This window comes from Arvicanthis niloticus, chromosome 5 (assembly GCF_011762505.2).
Source record: "Arvicanthis niloticus isolate mArvNil1 chromosome 5, mArvNil1.pat.X, whole genome shotgun sequence".
Lineage (NCBI taxonomy): Eukaryota > Metazoa > Chordata > Mammalia > Rodentia > Muridae > Arvicanthis > Arvicanthis niloticus.
This window is the reverse complement of record NC_047662.1, coordinates 30,785,879-30,807,648: the sequence shown is the minus strand read 5'-3', so window position 1 is coordinate 30,807,648 and position 21,770 is coordinate 30,785,879. Positions and strand designations below refer to the sequence as shown.

The window sequence follows — 21,770 nt, the reverse complement described above, 5'->3', positions numbered from 1 at the left end:
TGGCTAATAGTACTAATGGAATCCAGATTTGAAAACTCCTACCTGTAATTCCTGAATTCAGGAAGCAGTGGAAAGAAGATGGTTGGGCTCTACAGAGAGTTAGAGGCCTTCTTGGAGTAAGACCTAGTCTCAAAAAACAAAGGGGGGGGGGCGGGATGGGAGGGTCCTGGTTGGCCCATGCCTTTAATCCTAATACTCAGCAGGCAGAGGCAGGTAGATCTCTGTAACTTCAAGGCCAGCCTGGTCTACACAGAGAGACCCTGTCTTAAAAAAGGGACTTAGGGGATAAGATGGCTCAGTGGGTAAAGAAGGTGTTTGCTACCACGCCTGTGGACTCGAGTTTAACCCCAAGAGTTGTCCTCTACCTCTGCAATGGACACATATGGGCTCGGGCTCTCCTCCTCTCTCAACACACAAACAAGCAAATATACTTTAATCTTTTTTTCATGTCTTAACAAGGTAGCCAACCACTTTTTAGAAACCTAAGCATTAGGATTCACATAGGGAAACATGAATACTTTTTCTTTTTCTCACAAAGCAACTTAATGAAGAAAATAAATAGGAATTTAATGCTTTAAGGCCAGAAGTCAAATAGTAAGATACAGTGTTACAAAAAGAAGAAAAAAAGAAAAAAAAAAGACGCCGGGCTGTGGTGGCGCACGCCTTTAATCCCAGCACTTGGGAGGCAGAGGCAGGCGGATTTCTGAGTTCAAGGCCAGCCTGGTCTACAGAGTGAGTTCCAGGACAGCCAGGGCTACAAAGAGAAACCCTGTCTCGAAAAACAAAAAACAAACAAACAAACAAACAAAAAAAAACCCCACAAGTATAGATTTTATTATGCACTAAACCATCTCGACCACTGAAAGAAAATACATACACACACACACACACACACACACACTACAGTCTAACAGGCAAGCTACCTGCTTCACCTCATGACAACTGGATTCTTCACCTATGGCAGCAGAGGCAGCTGTGACTGAGTACAGACCACACTGGCCTTCCGAGGGCTGCTCTACTTGCTTTTCCACACAAAGACTAGGCAACAGCATTGAGTGGAAAAAAACTTTAGATGCAGAGTCAAAATTTAAATTCATAGAGTTACCTCAAGATTCAATTTTTGGCACCAACTAACTACCTGGACAAGAGTCCAAAAGGCTTATAAAAGACTAATTCTTATTTTTTTTTAATTGAAAACTCCACTGAAAAATCTAACAAAAACTAACAATAGTCTTTCCTGGGGGTGGGAGGACACATATTCACTTCTATTTCAATTTTTGTTTATGAGTGGAGTGGGGTCAATAAACCTCAGGTAAATATGTCCTGAGGTGATCTGGTCAAGCTACTGGCAGAATGAGATATGAATATAAATACTAAAGGGAATGAGGTATAAAATGGATCAACCAGCCTAAGTCTACTCAGAGACTCCTCCCACCTCCAGGAGAGCAGACAGCAATCTGACTGCAGACACAGCTGATTTAAAATAGCCTCTCAACTGAGTGCATTTAAAAGACAACACATGGTACTTTGTCATTTCCTCTATGTGTTGCATCATAAAATTATTTAACAAAATTTTATCAGATAAAATTTAAACAAAAACAAGGATGTTTGGAATAAGTGAATAAGAAGTGGTTCCATTTGGAGGCTCTTTGGGGGTCAGGGTGAAAAATGCTCTGGACTCCAGTTGCAATCTTGGAGACAGGAACCTTTCTCCCCAGAAACCGAGTATTTCAAGTAACACAGTCCAAATACCTCTGCACACTCTATGGCTGTTCTGTCCTCCACTAAGTCTCACAAAGGTGTACAGTGAGATGCTAGCTCAGGTGGCAAGGGAGATTCTGCCCCAAGTTTCAGACACAGACAGACAAATGTGGATGGCTTCAGATCTGGCAATCCAAAGGCACTCACTAGCCAGCTGCTGACAAAGGGGAAAAAGGCCCTGCTGTCTCCCACAGACCTTACAAAGGCACAAACACCTAACAGCTGAGTGGAGCTTGACTAGATGCAGTCAGATCAGGAAGTGCAGAATACAAAGTCCGAGGCATGGTCCTCATGGTCTCTGACTTCTGACTCTCAGTAATGGGGTGACTATTAAAAGGGAATGTCTTGCTCTACCTTCAAGTGGGCTGGAGACAGAAGCCAGGAGACACACAAGCCCTGAGTCAAACTGAGGATACTGCTCCTGAGAAAGGAGAGTGAGCGTGCCAGCAGAAGTGGGACTGAAAAGGAAACTTAAGAAGAGAGAGCGCGTCCTCCTGGCCTTCACACAGCTTCCTAAGGCTCCTCTGCAAACAGTCATCTCTATACCTCTCGGTGAAGCAATTCTCCTAAAAACAGAGATCCTCATCCCACAGGGTACAGACTATCAGGTCAGTAGCACTAAATAAGGATGCTGTATTAGGGAGTCTGTCCCAGCTTTCATTCCACATGCACTCTATAAATGCTCACCATTTAAATGCCAGGCACTGACTAGGGGCTGAGGACACAGAGAGGAGGACAAAGCAAAGGCAGTGTCCCTTGTGAAAAATGAGGGTACAGATGACTGCTCACTCTCCACACAAACTGTGAAAACAAGAAGTTGAGGGACACAGACAATACATCCCCTTGTGCAATTCCATGGATTTGCTTTGCAGCAGAAGCGATACTATGACAGCCAGTTGCCACCTCTATCCCAAAGCAGCTGTTGGCCCAGGAAGAGCAAAAATGTCTCCAGTGACTTCAGGGCCCAGTAATGAAAACAGGTGCTGGGTTTAGGGTCTTAATCAGAGAGCAGCAAAGGTCACTTTCTTCATTGTCTCTCCAAGCAGCAGGTTTGAGAGTGAGAAGGGTTGAATTACACCTTGTCCTCTGGCTTGCTGGAGAGAAAATTAGTTTGTCCTCTGAGAAAATGATTGCCCAAAGGCCAAAGTTGCCTCTCTAGGGATGAGGAAGAGAAAACAAAAAGTCAGGCCTCAGCCTAGACAGAGAAGACTGACTGAGTAAGCCAAGGGAGGTTTCAAAGAGAACGAAGTGCAGGTCTTGCCAAGAGAGTAATAGGAACTTAGCCTACTATGTGCCCAGCCCAGGCCTAAGGAGGTATTGGTGTGCCTTAGACATACACTACAGGGCCTGAGAGTGATGTGGAAAAAGATCCTGGAAGGCCACAAGACCTTCAAATCGGTTAATACTCCTTAGTCTTTGTCTTAGCCATTGTTCTTTAGCTCTGAAGAAACATCATGACCAAGGCAACTCTGATGAAAGAAAGCATTTAATTGGGGGCTTGCTTACAGTTTCAGAGAATTAGTCCAATATTATCATGGAGGGAGCACAGGCACAATGAAATGGACGGCACTGGAGAAGTAGCTGAGAGGTTTATGTCCTCTCAGCTGTATGGGAGAGGGGGAGAGAGAGAGAGAGAGAGAGAGAGAGAGAGAGAGAGAGAGAGAGAGAGAGAGACTGGGCCTGTCCTGGGCTTTTGAAACCTCAAAGCCTACCTCCAGTAACACACTCCCTCCAAGGGCATACTCACTCCTCAAGGCCACACCTCCTAATCCTTCTAATCCTTTTAAACAGTTCTACTGACTTATGACCAAGCTTCAATATATGAGCCTATAGGAGCTATTCTTATTCAAACCATTACATTCCCTTTCTTTTTGCCATGAAGAAACAAATGGTTGGATCCTGAGTCTTTCCCTTCCCACACTGGTTATATAATACTACAAAAACCAACAAGGTAAGAAACTCTAAGCAACTGGGAAGGAAGGCAAAAATACCTATCCTATGGTGCTCCTACCCAACTGCAGATGCAAACCACACCTGAAATTGAGATTGCTATATCAGTTTATAAAATCACAAACGAATCGAAAGAAAGCTTCACTGTCAAGCACTATAAGAACCTAAGAAAAAGACCAGAAACAAGATTCACTTACCACTAAAATCAGGGATGGGAGGGAAGAAAAGCTATTTCAATAACAGTATCCTGACAGAATCCCAACCATTCAGGAGTAGGAGAAGTCACTTCCTCTAGAAATAGTTTCTGACTATCGAGGTATAGTGAACACTAGCACTCAATCAGCTTACAGTAGGCCACAGCTTAGGAAAACCACAATTGGTTTTTCTAAAAATACTAGAAGAAAGGTGTTTACTGGCTCAATTCACCTGGGTGGGTCTGCCAGAAAAAGCAAACAAGACTACAAAAAACACTAGCTGCCAATCTCAGTAGCACTCTTTTGTTACCTTTAAGAAGAGGAAAGAGGCAAAATAAACATCTTTAAGAAGTTAGATCCCAGACACTAAATATAGTATACTGATATTTTCCCTTGGAACAATGAGGTTACTTTTAAAAAGAAATCCCAGGACACAGTATATGGCGGTGACTTCAGCACAACAGAGCACAAGTTCTGAAAAATCTGAGGGAAAACATCACAAATCAAGGGAAAGAAAGTACCTTATAGAATTTCAATGAGAATGTCTGCATCTGTTTAACAAATACTGGGAGCATTTGCATCTTTTATGGTATCATCTCTGGCTGTAAAACTCAAATATTGTAACAAAAAGTTTCACATTTAGCAAAGGATCAGACTGTTCCTTTGATCCCACAGTTCCAAATCTAAAAGCTGTTCTTAAAGATGTATAAAATTTATGCGTGAACCAGTATAATGGAGCCTATCTATAATCCTATCAATCCAAAGGCTGAAGTAGGAAAGTCAAAAGTTTGAGGCCAATTTGGATTGTATAGCAAGACCCCCATCTCCAAAAAAGAGAACTAATAATACAGAGGGTTTGTTATCTTCTTGTTATGGCTTTTAAGGCCTATTTATTTTATGTGTATAAATGGTTTACCTTCAAATGTGTATGTGCACCATGTGCTTGTAGAAGCCAAAAGAGGGTATCAGATCATCTGGAACTGGTTACAGATAATTGTGGCCACCTGAACAAACCCCAGTGCTCTTAACTGCTGAGCTTCTGGTTCTTGGGGAGTGGAGGGTGTTGGTTTGGGTTTGGTTTGGGTTTGGTTTGGTTTTTAGAGACTGGGTTTCTCTGTGTAGCCTTGGCTATCCTCAAACTCAGAAATTCACCTGCCTCTGCCTCCAGAGTGCCGGGATCAAAGGCTTGCGCCACCAAGCTCAGTTTTGTTTTATTTCTCATCATATATCCTGGCTGGCCTTGAACTTACAGATATCAGTCTCCCTCTAATGGCTGGGATTAATAAAGGCATGAAGCACCAGCCTAGTATGAATATATTTTTATAATATAAGCTAATCCATCTCATTACTTATAAAAATAACACCAGACTTCTTTTTTAAAATACAGTAATAGAAGACTAGCACAAGAGTAACACATCTTGGGGCTCGAGAGGTGGCTCAGTGTTTAAGAGCACGAATCTGGGTTCAATTCCCAGCACCCACATGGCGGTTCACAACCATCTGTAACACCACTGCTACACTTTCATCTAGCCCCCAAGGACACCAAGCATGAGCACATGCTATAAAGACATACATGCAGGGAAAATATCCATATAGATAAAATAGTAGGGTTTTTTTAATTAAAAAAGGAACAATATATCCAAATAAGGGAATATTAAAAGCCCATTTAAATTGATAACAAAACTTTTTTTTATCTGTTTGTCTTTTGAGACATGGTTTCTCTACATAGCTCTGGCTATCCTGGAACTCACCACATAGACCAGGCTGCCTCTTGGGTGCTGGGATTAAAGGTGTGCACTATCACACTGGGCACCAGTTTATAATTTTTGATACTGAAAGATTTCAGCATCCAATAAATAAGCATGCTACAAACAGCATTTGCCTTTTGAAAAATAGGTAATTACAGTAGATATTTACATAAGTAAATGTCTGAAAGAAAATTTATCAAATCCCAACACAGATAAGGGAAGAGCTCAAGAAGACCCGCCCTAGCTGAGGAGTTACTTGTCATTGGTGGCTGCTTGGTAAGGGGGTGCACTCTGAGAGGCTGCCCAGGCTTCAGGAGACTGTCCTACACATGCACACTAGGTGTGTTTAAAAGACAAATACATAAAAGCAAAGCAGGGTGGGGAAAATACGGAAGAAATTAGGGAAGAGGGAAAGGAGGGTGGATTTGTTCCTGGTAGGGCTGGTTCTGGTTAAGTGATAAAGTGCTTACCTAATGTACACAAGGTCCCAAGCTCAGAATCCTACTCTGCAAATCATAGGCTGCTGGCAGTCTACACTTTCGTTCCTCAGTTTATACTTTTTCTAAAATAAACATGGTTATTTTGTGAAAAAAAAAATGGAGATAATTGTGCTACAGCTTAACTAAACATCCAGTAGTAGCACAGCTTTTCCAGATTTTTTCCAAGCATCCTTTATCTGGAGCTAGCTGGGACATAACAGATAATCCAACAATGCAACCAAATGTTATGCCACCAAAGAAACAGATGAAGATGGTCCAGCCTGCTCTCACTGAACTCTCTCCATCTTGGAGAGCCAAACAATTAAAGAGGTAACTGCTGATAAGAGTACAAGTCCAAAAGCAAAGGAACATGCAGAGTGCCACAAGAACTCTGTAAGAAGCTACATCCCCGCCAGGGTAGACAATACGAACACATATATTTACTTCTTATCTGGGATAAAAGATCACTGTAGAAACTGTGTTTATGATGTAGGTAAAATAGAAAAGTAAATTCAAGTATCATCAACAAAGGATAAAACTGAGAATCCTTTTCAGATTTGTGACATGAATATGGAAAGATTTCAGAGCCGATAAGGACCTGAAATAGAACAGTGGGTCCAACCCAGTCAAAGATAGTTGTTAAGACGAATGTTCAGAAGAGAAGTGGGTTTAGGCAAGGGGAAGGAGGAGGGTGGCAATGAGACTTCTGCACACATATTACACATAAGTATGCATCACTTCTCGACTTTCTGGCTAAAATCAAGTATGAATCTGGGGGAAGGGACTCATTTCAAAGAATCTGATTTAAAAACCATCATTACATACACAAATGAAATTAATAAATAAAATAACCAGAACAGGTAAATTGATAAAGAAAAGCAAAATGAAGAAAAAAAAAATAAAGTCTAAAAACTATCAAAAGCACCAGGCAGTGGTGGCGCACGCCTTTAATCCCAGCACTTGGAAGGCAGAGGCAGGTGGATTTCTGAGTTCGAGGGCAGCCTGGTCTACAGAGTGAGTTCCAGGACAGCCAGAGATACACAGAGAAACCCTGTCTCGAAAAACCAAAAGAAAGAAGAAGAAGAAGAAAAAAAAAAACTATCAAAAGCAATGACAAGATCAAACATCACCAGAATGAAAAAGGGGCTACTGAGTTCTTCAAGCAGGTCATCCAAGTGAGAGCGATTCCAGTTGTACTGACAGACAGGCAATGTTTATCAAGAAGACTAAAGAAATATGGAGAGAGGAAGGAGACAGGGAGGGAGAAAGGAGAGACGGGGATAAACTTATAGAAAACTTAGGATGGAAAGGGATTTATAGGTTCACTAGGAAAGACAAATTAAGAATATATATATATATATATATATATATATATATATATATCAACAAGCTTCTGAAATCAGGGAAGGAGGAGGAGGCTGGCAAGGATTACAGATGAAATGACAGATAAGGTGTAAGAAGTAAAAGCTGAATGGCTGGAAGGGAGTAGACATGGTTGGGTGGAGTTGAGCTAAGGACTGTGAAACAAGTCTGGAATAGTTGCTGCAGGGAAAAGGAACTGCAATTAGCCTGCTGGAATTAAAAGATCTCAGGGCAGGGTGGCATTCAGGAATCTGTGAAGAAGTCAATCACTCAGAAGCTCAGCAGAGAAAATGACTCAGGGCCCAACCCTGGAGAATAGGAAGGAGAGGGCAGAAGAAAGACCAGCAGTGGCCTGTTCCAGGGCTGGCAAGGCTAGACCAGGGAGGTAGACACCATAAGCAAGATGGCAGACTGGACAACACAGAGGCCAGGTTTCTTGGGCAAAAAGGAAGAGAAGTAGAAGAAAGGAAGGTGTACCAAAGCTCTGGGATCAGGTCACCTAAAACCTATTCCCCAAAAAGAAGACTCAGAGACATACCAGGCTTACTTCCAACCTTTGCTCTGGTGGGAGCTGCTCCCTAGAAGAGACTGACACTAACTTGATGGAGACGGAGTCTACTCTAAGCTTAACTCTGGGATGTGACCTGCACTGCATGATGTAGTCCCAGTGTTTCATTCCTTCTTTCCCTTTTGCTGTGCTTGGTTGGCATCAAACCCAAGGCCTCTAACATGCAAGCAAGCATCCCATCACTGAGTGCACAGCAGTCCTCCAGCCATATAGCAATAACTTGTTTGGCTTTGTTTTGAGACAGCGGCTCATTGTATGGTTGTGATTGGCCTAGAACTCACTAGACCAGGCTGGCCTCAGACTCACAGAGATCTGACTGTCTCTGGTTACCCAGTATTGGGTAACCAGCAATAACTTTTAAAATAAGTTTTCTTTAGCTATGAGAAATCGTGGGTTCTTGTGCCTATGTTGCTGCTGAAAATAAAAGTCTATGAAATGCCTTAGTGCCATCCAACTCTCTCTGGGCTTTACACCCAACTAAGGCAGGACGAGAGTCGCTGTCCATAGGCCTTGGATCTATGCCCATTGCTAAGGTACAACAGTAAGAACAACCCAAGCAAAGCAATTACACTCAACACAGAAGCAGGGGTTAGAGCCAGGTAACAAGCTAAGTGAGGACCAGGATCAAACTGAGAAAGCGAGCTTACTTTCTTTCACTGTGAGCTGAAAGTTGAGGGTATGTATACCTTATTGTTTGCCTAGCCTGGGCAAGAGGAAAGCCCTGGGTTTCATCCCCAGCACAAGCAAAAATAAGTTGCTTTTGATAGTTGAATCTAATTTTTTTTAATACTAATTCTTGCTGAGTTTTCTAAAGCTTGCTTATACATTCATTAGTTCTTAACTTATAAGGAAAGGAAAGCCTACAGAAATTATTTACTTATTCCTGAAGATCCATGTTTCTAGATAGCTTATTACTCCAGTCCTGTACAAAAAGAGACTTGAATCATCTCAGAGATGCTACAAATAAACCAGACATTGTCACCTAAAGGTACTCCTGCCTCTTAATAGCCAATTCACTACCTTCCAAACCTTGTTCTAAAAAGACAATGAGTGTGTGATTTCAAAAGGAAATGTCTAATATTAAAGTGTACTGACAAGACAAGAATTCAAGAGTTGGGTGGCCATCTAGATAAGCACCTGGAATTTGGCCCCCATCCCCCTGGTCTGCCATTCCATCTGAAATAGACAGGCCCTGATGTGTGCAGAGGAAAAAGAAACTCCCAGTGTTTGCTTAATGTAACTCTAGTTCAACCTTCACTTTGGCCACCGCCTTCCAATGCTCACAAACACCTAATTGTCCCTGAAAAGTAGGTCAGTGCCTCCTGGAACAAGCTGGAGGAAGAGCTAAGTCTCAGTCCATGATTCGAAGAGCCTGAATAGGCCCAATCTGTGTCTAGGAGACCAATACCAACAGCACAGTATGCCAAGAACCCTCCAGGTGCTCCAGGTGGCAACCTGGCTACTGCCATTCCTAGCCATTCCTAGGTGGTGACTCAGCAGCCTGGGAGAGTAGAAGATGCCCAGAAAAAGCAGCTGGTGTTCATGTGAGTCTAAGAAATGCTTGTTCTGCTCTGGAGCCTCACAAGTTATCCCTAATCATCTCGGAGTGAAAGGTGAACAATCAGAATGCAGAGCTCTTTCCCCTCCTGTTCCTATGGCTCCTTCTGTAGAATACCAAGCATTGCTTAGCCATAAATGGAGTGACATGAACATCTCCCCATTCCTTCCCCCCAAATATTTTATTCAGGACACCCAAAAATAAACACTGCCTCTCACCCATGAGCTAGAGGTACATTCCTAGCACTTTAAGTGGTCATTTGAGGATGAAAGGGTTAAAGGCTGGGTACAGGATACATCTAGTCCTAGGCTCAAATACCCATCCATGGTCTCCCCTAACCTTCTAACTGTCTAGCTCACTAAATATAGATCATCGTTTCAAAGTCGCAAAAGGGGGACCCGAGGAGATGAGGCGACAGGGAGCTGGCAGTCTGGGAAACAGCTACCAGAAGGTCAGCTGTCCAGCTGGCTCTGGAATCTGAAAACTTCCAAACCTAACAACCGCCTTTCTCAGCAAGAATCAAAAGTATGTGCAGCAGCTGTGAGGATAAAGGCTGCTGAGCCAGCTCTAGAAGTTATCGGCAAACCCTTTCCTTAGCCATTGTTCTCCAAAAGAAAACCAGATACCAGATCTAAATCTGCTGAAAGGAAGGAAAGGTTATCTCTGACAAACTGTGCAGGCACCTTGCTCTTCCCCTCCCTCCTTGGGATTGCTTCCTGACAGTGAAATCCAAATCACTGACACTCCACCTTTCACACAGCTCCAACACAGGGCACCTCTGGCCCCACTCACCTCTCCTCCTCCTGGTCCTCTCACTGCCTTTCTGGTGCTCCTATACATGCACACTTGACCTGTCAGAACTGTAGCATCTGACACCTGGATTCACATTTTTACTCCTTATTAGCATAAGAACTAGACCCTAAAGTTTATAAAACAAAGAACATATCTCACGTCATTGTAGGAAAGGCCCATGCTTCAAGCACTTTACACATACTATTTTATTCAATCTTAATAATCCTACAATGTAGATACTATCAGCAAAGCATTCTACAGATGAACACCAAAGGACATGAATGCTCAAGTACTTGCCCAAGTGCACTTAGTAAGTGGCAAGGCTGAGGCTCCAACCTGAATAGCCTGACTCCCCATCCTAACTTACCTCAGTGCTCTACAGCAGTGGTCCCCATCTTAACCTCAGTGCCCCTCTACAGCAGTGGTCCCCATCTTAACCTCAGTGCCCCTCTACAGCAGTGGTCCCCATCTTAACCTCAGTGCCCCTCTACAGCAGTGGTCCCCATCTTAACCTCAGTGCCCCTCTACAGCAGTGGTCCCCATCTTAACCTCAGTGCTCTACAGCAGTGGTCCCCATCTTAACCTCAGTGCTCTACAGCAGTGGTCCCCATCTTAACCTCAGTGCCCCTCTACAGCAGTGGTCCCCATCTTAACCTCAGTGCCCCTCTACAGCAGTGGTCCCCATCTTAACCTCAGTGCTCTACAGCAGTGGTCCCCATCTTAACCTCAGTGCCCCTCTACAGCAGTGGTCCCCATCTTAACCTCAGTGCCCCTCTACAGCAGTGGTCCCCATCTTAACCTCAGTGCCCCTCTACAGCAGTGGTACCCAATTAGCAGCACCAGCAGCTCCTGGGAACTCAAAACAAACACAAATTCTCAAGCCCCACCCATGATTTGGTGCACACTGAGCCAGAACCAGGGTGGGACTCAGTAATCTGTTTTAACAAGCCCTCCAGGTAGTTCTGATGCTGGTTCAAGGTGAAGAGCCACAAGAGCGTAGTCACAAACTATGCGGCTTTGGCTTGTCTGTATTTGAGCCACACCTAATACCAAAGAAGAGTCTAGGAAGAACTTAATAATGCAAAAGCCTCCTGGACAACTGACCACAGCACACTGGTTAAGAATCCATGTAAATGCTATGTAGCTCTGCTGCCGATCAGCTGTGTATCTTTGGGCATGTCACTATGTCTTTTCGATCCATTTCATCAAGTGTGAAATGGAGCTAAAAATGGAAACTAAAAACATCACTATCATCAGCTGCCTAGTGGCCTGGCCTGTAATCAACTACTTAGGAGGCTGACACAGGAAGATTACAAAGTCAAGGCCTGCCCTGGTCACACAGCAAGTTCCAGGCCAGCCAGGAGCACATGATGAGATTCTGTCAGATAGACAGACAGACAGACAGACAGACAGACAGACAGACAGATAGTTTAATTGGGGGGGGGGGGGGATATAGGAATATGGCTCAGTGACAGAGTACTTGCCCAGCATTGTATGACCCTAGGTTCAATAATCACTAATAATGAAAAAAATCAAAAGTCAGAACTGGGGATGATGTTTAGTAACAGACAGTTTGCCTAGATGCTAGCCACTAAAGGAAAAATAAGTAATATAAAGCATTTGATCAGCCATGCTTGAAACATAAATGGCACAGAAAGTCTAAATACTACATGTATGTGTGCCAGACACTGTACTAGGCACAGGCATTCACTATCTGACATCCAAACCTTTCACAAATGCTTACTGACATATTATTGTGTTATACAAATAACACAAGATTAAGGCATTATACCCTTCTTTAAGGGCACTGAAAAGTAGTAGGTCAGGCATGGCACACAGTAGTAAATAGTAAATAGTAGTAACTGCACACAGTAGCAAATGATAAGAATCATAAAAAGTCTGGGAATGGTGGCAAGCACCTTTAATTGCAGCACTGGGAAGGCAGAGGCAGAAGGATCTCCAAGTTTGAGGCCAGCCTAGTCTAATAGAGTCCCAGGACAGCTGGGGATACACAGAGAGATTCTGTCCAAAAAAAAAGAAGAAAGTATTTGGCTGGAAAAAACATGGCATATTTTTGTTGTTTTACTTGTTTTTGAAAGAGGGTCTCAACAGATAGTGGTGGTGCATACCTTTAATCCCAGTGCTGTGAGGCAGAGAGTGGGTCTCTGAGTCCCAGGCCAGCCTGGTCTACAGAGTGAGTTCCAGGACAGTCACAGCTACACAGAGAAACCCTGTCTTAACAGGGAGGGAGGGAGGGAGGGAGGGAGGGAGGGAGGGAGGGAGGGAAGGGGTCTCACAGTGTTGCCCAGTTTGGCCAGTTATGTTACATGCATAGAACATAAAATACCTATAATTATGTCGTTTGTGTATAGGACACCTTGAAAATTATTCCATTATTCCTCATCAATGCTCTCACTGTGATGAAAAAGATAGCTCCTAATAACTGTTTTGACCTTTAGAACTTTTCAATATCATTATTCAAGATAGCCATAAATTTGTTATTTTACTTAAGCTGCCTGAAAACTTACAATCCTCCTATATTAGCTGAGTTCAACTCTCTCAGCTATTTCAAGCTTATGAGGCTTCTATTCAACAAAATTCAATAAGAAGTACCCTAACTATTCAGCGTGTGAGATGTTTGCTGTGTCCTGCCTTGCCTTGCCTGTCTTCTTTTCTTCCTTTCTAAGATAGGTTCTTACTATGTAGCCTAGACTGGTCTGGAGCTCACTATGTAGATCATGCTAGCCTTGATCATGGATTTGCCTGCTTCTGCCTCACAGCACTGGAAATAAAGGTGTGTGCCACCAGTCCTAGCAGTTTGCTTTCTTTCACTGTTTTGTACAGAAAAAAAAGCTTCAACAAATCCTTGGCATACATACTGGAGAAATATAAATTGCTGATAGAAAAATTAAAATAGATTGGGCTGTAACTAATTGGCACGGCACTCACCTAGCATGTACAAGGCCCTGGGTTCATTTGCAGGCACACACACAGGAAACTAAGTCTTCCTATAAACACTGTAGACAAATTTTTGTTTTATACGTAGAAGCAGTTGAATGAAAAAATATACTCCCCAGCACACCCCACCCCTGGTCCCGGAACTGGGGTTTAAACACAGAACCTCAAACATGAGGCAAAAATTCTACCACTGAGCTATACCCCTAGAACAATATACATTTAACTAGTAATGTTTACTTGCCAAAGAACATCGGAAAGGAAAAATATAAATTCAACATATTCTGAAGAAAGAATACTTAAGGAAAAATAAGTAATCTAATCAGGTCAAATATTTTATATAACTTGCAATTTTACATAAATTAAGTTACATAAACAAGAAAGTACATTTCCCAAAGAACAACTGGAGAGACCTTTAAGCTTGAGACTCCCGCGCGCTTGTCTTCACTCCACTGTCATACAAGTGCCCCCTACTGTCGTCCTAGTTAATCTATGCTTCCCTAAAGTGAATCCCTCCTTCCCTCTCCCCACAAGCATCATGTTCATGCCTGTGTGCATGGGATTAAAAGCATGCATTACCACACCCAGCTTTTCATATAGATACTGAGGATCAGATTCAGGTCCTATGCTTACGTGGCAAACTAGGCCATCTCCCCAGCCCTCTTATTCAAAAAAATAAAAAGAAAGAAAGAAAGAAAGAAAGAAAGAAAGAAAGAAAGAAAGAAAGAAAGAAAGAAAAGAAAAGAAAAGAAAAGAAAGAGGAGGCAAAACAACATGGCTCTGAAAGAAAAACCTCTGCCAAGCCAGCCTGATAACCCAAGCTCAGTCTTCAGAACAGGGAGAACCGACTCCTGAAAGTTATCGTCAGCCCTCTGTATGAGCCCACACCCACGCATACACATATACATGCAACAATACATTTCTTCAAGATTCAATTTTAGATCCTCTCCTACAGTGGCATTAAAAACACCTTTCTTTTCCCCATTGTGTAGCCCAGGCTGCCTTTGAATTTATGATCCTTTGGCCTCAGCCTCTCCTTTCAAATGTTAGAATTACAGGCATGGACCACCACACCTGGCTAAAGCAGAGACTGACAGTAAATGCCACCAGTTGTGATGACACCCTTTTTGTTGTTGTTAATTTTGTTGTTTGTTTTTTAATTATTTATTTTTTGTTTGTTTTGTTTCAGAGACAGGGTTTCTCTGTGTAGCCCTAGCTATATCCTGAAACTCATCTATAGACCTGACTGGCCTCAAATTCACAGAGATCTATCTACCTGCCTCTGCCTCCAGAGTACTGAGATTAAAGGTGTGAGCCACCACCTTGCCTGGTGATACCCACCTTTAATCTCAGCACTGGGGAGGCAGAGGCAGGCAGATCTCTTGTGAGTTCACTGCTAGCCTGGCCTACAGAACAAGTTGTAGACTGGCAAAGAATAGAAACTGAGACCTCTGTCTCAAACAGACAAACAAACAAAAAAAAATGACCTTTATTAATTTACTATGTGACGTGATTTTACTCCTCTATATGTAAGCCTATAATTTCTGAGAATCCCACAAATAAAACTATAAACTTTTACAACAAGACCTTTTAAACTCCTGTACAATCCTTGAGAACTCAGGCTTTATCTTACCATCTGCAATGCATGCAATGTAATGCATCCAGTGCACCTCAGGGGCTACCTTGTGATCCCATTTAAGTGCCTTAGCAGTAACTTCAGAAGCCACCAAAATCACTGCAGGATAAAGCACTTGCCACCACGTCTGACAACCCAAAATTGATCCCTGGAACCCATATAAAGGAAAGAGAGAACCAGTCTTCACAAGTTGTCCTCTGACCTCCACACATGCAATGCACTTACTTACATGCACAAAATGAATACAGTAAGTTCAGAAAAGTTTAAAGAGCATATATGTGACTATTATAAAGACATAGATGACTTTGTCCTTGAGAATTACACTCAAGCGTGTACTCTCCTTTCCTTGAGCCCTTTGGTCTGATCTGTATTAAATTTTTTAAAAAGATTTATTTATTTTATTTATATGAGTACACTTTAGCTGTCTTCAGAGCCACCAGAAGAGGGCATCAAATCCCATTACAGATGGTTGTGAGCCACCATGTGGTTGCTGGGAATTGAACTCAGAACCTCTGGAAGAGCAGAGGGTTCTCTTAACCACTGAGCCATTTCTCCAGCCCAAAATTTTTAAGTTTTAACTCCAACTCTGTTTCATGCTGGCTTGTGCTGAAATTCTTCTGTGAAGTCAAAAACCCTGAATTATCCTGAGCATAGAGTATTTGTACAGGACTCAGACTGCTGCAGGCACAGCTACTGACCTTCATCCTGGCACTCAGGATTCGAACACAACAGATGAGTCCCAGCCATTGTGTTTGTGTCTGAGTGTGATACATGCGTGTGCAAAAGTGTATGCGTGTGTGTCAAGCCAGAGTAGAACATTCTCCTCTGTTGCTCTCTCATTATTTCTTTGACGCAGGATCTCTCATTGACCTGAAGCCTCAGCTTTCCAGCAGTCAGGAAGTGGCAGCAATCTTCCTGTCTCCACCCTCCTCAGTGCTAGGATTGTTGTCCTGTGTGGGACCACGTCTAGCTTGTTACCTGGGTACTGGGACCCAAACTCTGGTCCTGATGCTTGCAGACCAAGGGCTCCTAACTGCTGAGCTATCTCATTAGTCTGCCAGTTCTATTTTCTGTTTCTATGAAGCTGAAAATTCTGGTTGTTTTACATAAATAGAATCACACAGTATTTGTCCTTTTATAACTGCTTTATTCCACTAAAAACAATGTGTCGTCAAGGTTCATCCATGTTACACATCAGAATTTCCTCTTCCTCTACAACCTCCTCTTCCTCTTTTTTTTAAGAAACAGAAAAAAAAAAAAAAAAAAAAAAAAAAAAAAAAACAAAACAAAAACCTGTAGTCCAGACTGCCTCAAACTCCTAGTCCTCTTGCCTCAGCTTCCCAGACGTTGGGATTATTGGTACAGTGTGTCTGCCTGCCTCCCACAGCCTTAGTGCTGAGTGAGAATCAAAAGAGACCTTGTGCCTGCTGGACAAGTGCTCGGAGCTACTCTAAAATTCTACAAAATGATTATTATTGCCAACTCTGAAATTTGGCAGAGTCCACATACTAGGATGGTTTAAGTGGCATGTAGCTGACTGTCCAAGGCCATGGAACCAGTACCAGACCAGAATTCCAATTCACTATAAGATGGATGCTTTCCACCCAGAGGGGAAATTTATCTGATACTGAGACAGTTACAAACAAGAAAGCCCCTGGGGAGAGGGGGAAAGGCACCGGACAGGCAGGAAGAATTCTCTGCTAGTGTGAAGGTAAGACCCTGTCTCAAAATGGAGGGGGAGGGGAATGAATTCCATCCTTAATTCCCAGATAAAATTGTTCCCCTTCTAACGATATCTACAAACCTTTAAAACTAGCCAATACCTAGCTAGGAAAGATCCCAACAAACTAGGAAAAGCTGTTTAATACCCACAAAATCTAAAAATAAATTTTTCCTAACCTCTCTGGTGATCTCTTTTTCTTTTTTGTATGTAAGAATTTACAAGGACTTCTCTATGGTCCAGAAGAAAATAAAAATGAGTTAATTTAAAAACAAAATCTAAGCACAATTTTTTTTAAATGAGCTAGAATGTTGCAAAATGAAACCCTGAGCCCCTAAACAGGAAACAAAGTTCCATTTGAAACAAAGGGATTACACCTGGTGCCTTCTTCCCAGGTCTCTTTTTTAGGCCTCTGCTTTCTATCCAGATGGAGCAGGAACAGGCCAGACTGGATAGATGGCTCTTGGTACGGAGAACAAAAGTGGTCCTGCAGGCCCACAGGTGGCGCTGCTTGTTAACAAGCGACTCACATCCCCTCAGGGACTGAAGCTGCAAGGTCAGCTGGTGAAGAGAGGACAGGAAATCTGGACAACCAGATTCCAAAGGAGTTTGTGTCCCTCTGTCAAGGCAAGGGACATCCTGCCAGGGTCCATTCCAAAGGTGGTGTCACTTCCAACAAGGTTTACCCGTTGCTTCCCAGTGGGTTGGAATACAGAAAGGACTGCCCAAGGAATGAGCCAAGCATGGAGCCTGTGGAATGAAGGCCGCTGCAAGGAACTGAGCTGTTATAGCCTAAGTCAGAGAATGAAGAGATCTAACACCACAGGTCAAGCAGGCACAGCCCAGGAAAGGGATTTCAAACAATCCTCTTATGTCTGTAACTCTTCAAAGAGGACAAGGAAGCTCAGACTTATTTTTTTTTTTATTCCTCAAATGAAAACTTATGCTGAAAACAAAGGCAGCCTCTTCCTTCCCACCCAACGCCCAACTGATTTACAGTCACCAAGTGTCTCCTGGAATACAACAAAATACGATACCAAACAGGAAACGGAAAAAATCCATTTCTTTCCGAAGGAAGGGGAAGAATCACATCACATTACATCCCTATAAAGACAGGAAATCTGCTCATCAGGATTCAAACCAAGCTCAGAGAACTACTGTCCTGTGGACTACACCCATCTGGAACACAGGGACAAAAACCTAGATGCTCTCGAATCAAGGCGTCTTGTTATGGACAAGAGACAGCTCCCTGTGCTCTAATGCCATTCAGAGCCACGTTGCACACATATCCTAGTTTTTGCTGATGAACAGAAGGAAAATAACTCAAAGGTAATGCTTGCAAAATACATACAGAGACACAAAGAACATTTGCCAACAGCTAAGGTGACCCCAATAATTGTCTCGCTGTAACTGGGTGTGTGGTACAAGCTGGAGAAGCTGACTGAAAATGTCTTACCTGCCAAGAGCAATCATTGTAATGATAGCTGTCTTTCCCAAGTGCCTAGCTACCAAGGGCTCAGTGCTGGCTTTCCCCCAACCTGACATATTCCTGGCCCCTCCCTCTCCTAAAGGCTATTCTTTGTTGAGAGGAATTATGTTTTGTCCATGCTACAAAGATCACAGTCACAAGAAGCCTTATCCAAGGTTATCAGCTACACTACAAAGAAAGCCACAGTCACTAGAAGTCTTATCCAAACTACAGAGGGGGTGCGTTCTTCAACTACTGATCTTCCACAAAAACAGACCTGCACAATAGATTCTCAGAAAACTCAACAAAAACTCATCCCATCTAATAAACAAACAAAATGCCTTCTCCCTCCAATGCCTATACCTCCACTTTCTCCTAATATCTCTCAATTTGGTATAACCATGTTCCTGTCTGCTGTCCACACACTGAAAGCATTCCTTCACTATTCAACTTATTTGGTCATTCGATTGATTTTTGTTTTTTGAAACAAGGTCTCACTGTATCTCAGACTGGCCTCAAACTTATTATATAACTGAGGATAACCTTGAACTCCTAATCTTTCTGCCTCCACCTCCAAAGTTCAGGATTACAGGCAGACCAGGAACTCGCTCTATAAACCAGATCTCAAACTCAAAGATCAATCTGTCTATGCCTCTCAGTGCTGGAATTAAAGGCATGCACCACCACCATCCAGCTCACTTGTTTGTTTTTTTATGACAAGTGACCATATAACTCTGGCTGGCTTGGAACTCAGAGATCCACTTGAGTCTACCACCCAAGTGTTGTAATTAAAAATGTGGGATACAACACACAGTTTTTTGGCATACATTTATGACTCCTTACTAGAAATGGGCCCTGTGCTAAATCATGATCACAAAGATGAATGACATGCCATCCCAGCTCCCAACATGTACAGACTCTAGTGGAGGACCAAAAAGTAAATAATTGTTATTCAGTAGGATGGGTAGCATCAAAAAGGAAGAATATGGGTTCTAGGGACACCGGTTTTACCCAGTGAAAGGAACGTTTCAATCAAGGATCTCTGAAAATATTCTACCTTCCTCATTCCCAACTTAACACATCCAAATGATGCTGCCTACAATTCCAAGGCTGTCAATTAGCATGGCATGTAAGAACAGGAACAGCTCCACAAGGGAAGAAAACTCTTGAGTCAGCCTTCAGAGGAAGTTCCACAAGCCCACACCCAGAAAGCCTGACTTGAACAATCCCTATTGTCCGCCTCTCCCAGGGCCAGAGACTGGACGTGTAGGAGGGTTTATTTGAAGAGAAAGGAGCAGACATTAAAACCCACATTATTCCCAGGGACCAAACTTCTCTCCATGACAGACTCAGTAACTGTCATTTAATTTTGTTCTGCCCACTAGGTTAAACTTGCAGCTTAATCATGCAGGCAGGCATCTGACCTAAAATAACTTATTTTTTAAAACATGTTTTTAAAAACAAAACCCAGTCATTAGAAATGTTATAAGGGTCTTGATTATATTTATACTTTTCAAAAAGCATCACTAAGTGTTATCTTCTGATAATTAGGTATCCACTAATGAGCAGTGGGGAACCAAACCTAACACACTACCTTCTCTGGGTCAGCACTAGTAAAAGAATGAAAACCAGTGAGATCTCTCTAATAACAAAAGAGAAGAGCATCTTATGAGAAGGCCCAGTATAGGTGTTACAATCATCACAGGCTATTTTCTCTACCTTCCTACCATCTGAGGAAGAGAAAGTGGAAAGGTGGAATAGACTCAGTCTAATAAATATTATATAGCTACAGATAAACCCAGGTGTCCACTGAACACTTGGTTCTCAGGGATACAAGTATTGGCCCATTTAGTGTGCATGGTAGGAGGGTTCTGAGAAGACAGATGGGGCAAATGGAAATAGCAGACTAAAACCAAGAACTGCCATTACCAAATCATACTACTAGATGCTAAAGGTCTTGGCCGACCCCAAGGTCTAGGGCAGGTTAGGAAACGTGAAAGGAGTACCACTATTCCCTGCACACATTGACTATGTTGCTTCTCTTATATTTCTTAATTCAAACTGAAGCTTTTTCTCTGGACTCACTCTAATGAGAAAGAAAGTAAATGGCTGGGTGGTACAGCTTTATTGCAAATAGTAATAATAAATGGCAATTAATAACTGGTTTACACCAGAGAAGCCAGTTTGTCAAATTAGCCTACTGGTTCTAAGAAGCTCTTCTCTGCATTACACCATCCCTTTATTTATGGTTTTAATAAAGCCAAATCCCCAGGTCTAACAATGTGGTACCCTCCCATCCATTCCCTTTCCAGGCCTCCTCCTACACTGTCTCTCTCCCCTGACTCTAGCCTGAGTCCCTACAGCAGAGGAGGAAGCACAACCTGAAGCACGGGTATTTCCTCTGCCAACACCCCTCTCGAGCACACACACACCCAGTCCTGTCAGACAGCCAAGATGATGTCAGCCAGCTCAGTGCTCCTTTAGGCTTCCAGTTCTAGGCACCTTTCTTTAAAAGGGTGTGAAGTACTAACGAAATCTTATCACATCAACATTTGGAAGAATACTTGCTGAATATAGGGCACTAGGCTAGGCAAAATGGAAACAGAACAAATCATAACCCATGAGTCCCAGCAGCACCATCTAACTGGACAAATATGTAGAATCATTAAATAACAAAAGGACAAACAGCTAGCATATGGCTCTATCGGTACAGTATGCAGAGACTGAAGAAAGCTGTGGGTTCAATTCCCAATATCACCAAAATCAGATGCAATACAATATTCCTACAGTAATTCCAACACTCAAGGGAAATGGAGGCAAGAGAAACAGAAATTCAAGGTCACTCTCAAGTTCAAAAACAACCTTAAAAAGGGGACTAATGGTGTGATGACAATACACACATTTCACAATTGGCAAATGGGTGGCAGACAATCAGAAACCCAGTGAGTGACTACTGTTACTCACTGGGAGCCTAGGTTAGAACTGTTTGTAAAGAATTAGAAGAGAAGGGAGGATTTGACCTGAGCTTCATATAGGCAGGATTAGACTAGCTCAGCATCAGCAGAAAAAGGTGTCTGTCGAAGAGCTTGACTTCATGAGTTCAATCCTCACAATGTGAAGAGAATTCACGCTCCCAAGTTGTCTTCTGACCTCCAAGCCTCCACTGTGGCATGTTCCTGAAAATATGAGCTATGATGGTTTGAATCAGAAAGGCCCCTATAGGCTCATATGTCTGAATACCCAGTTGGTGGAACTTTTTGGGAAGGATTGGAGGCGGTATGTCACTGGGGGATGAACTTTGAGGTTTCAGAAACCCATGCCATTCCCTGTTAGCATTCTCTGGGCCTTGTGCTTGCGGATGGGATCTAAGCTACCAGCTACTGTTTCAGCGCCATGCCTGCCTACCACTCTGCTCCCCACCATGATGTCCATGGACTCTAACCCTCTGAAATTATAATCCTGCTGTAACTTTCTACTATAAGTTGCTTTGTCCATAATGTCTCTTCACAGAAATAGAAAAGTGAGACATAAGCATACATACACACACACACAAAAAAAATTAACAAAAGATTTTAAGAC

At 42.7% G+C, this 21,770-nt stretch overlaps 1 protein-coding gene across 8 annotated transcripts in view; it reads right to left on the bottom strand.

The window, feature by feature from the left end:
• The window catches only part of Macf1 (microtubule actin crosslinking factor 1), a 336,209-nt gene that overhangs the window by 265,087 nt on the left and 49,352 nt on the right, over window positions 1-21,770 (bottom strand). The gene's annotated exons all lie outside the window — the stretch shown is intronic.